Source organism: Dermacentor variabilis, chromosome 1 (assembly GCF_050947875.1).
Source record: "Dermacentor variabilis isolate Ectoservices chromosome 1, ASM5094787v1, whole genome shotgun sequence".
In the NCBI taxonomy this organism is placed as follows: Eukaryota; Metazoa; Arthropoda; class Arachnida; order Ixodida; family Ixodidae; genus Dermacentor; species Dermacentor variabilis.
The window spans coordinates 174,012,892-174,013,494 of NC_134568.1; the positions used below are offsets into that span (position 1 = coordinate 174,012,892).

General features: G+C 44.4%; 1 non-coding gene across 1 annotated transcript; it reads left to right on the top strand.

Annotated features, from left to right (window-relative positions):
• Window positions 1-302: 302 nt before the first annotated feature.
• Window positions 303-375, top strand: TRNAT-CGU (transfer RNA threonine (anticodon CGU)). Its single transcript has one exon. It is a non-coding gene; the product is annotated as a tRNA-Thr (tRNA).
• Window positions 376-603: the final 228 nt, after the last annotated feature.

A 603-nucleotide genomic window follows, 5' to 3' on the forward strand; every position in this document is an offset into this window, starting at 1 on the left:
CGGATACCATCAGCACCACAAGAAAGGGAAGGTCGGAGTCGCTTGATACACTTGAAAACAAGGTCGTCATTAAGTGATAGCGTGCACACCGTACCAGACCGAGAGGGAAGGTTACATGAGGTAGAAGCATATACAGAACCAAATACAGAACCGAAATGGTCTGCAAAGGCATCAGCAGTGTTCGAGACAACATCGCCCTTTTCATCGACAAGAAGTACATCTTCGGCGCTCTTTTTAGATATAGTTACGTGTCATGCTAGCTCCAACACGTGAAAAGTGGTTGCAGTGGATAGGGAAACGGCGCCGCGGTAGCTCAATTGGTTAGAGCATTGCACGCGTAATGCGAAGACGTGGGATCGTTCCCCACCTGCGGCAAGTTTTTTCATCCACTTTCATTGCCATTAATTTATCATTTCTTTATTTCAATTAATAAGTACAAGTAATTTCCCCCATGTTTTCCTTGGTGTCCTTGCTTCTTGGCTTCTCAATATATGATGAATAAAGAAATCGGGCCCCCCGGTTAACCCTATTTTCTTCTCGTTCGTGCAGCGATCACTGTTATATAAAATTTGCAAAGACAACGACAGCGCCTAAATTCGAGTT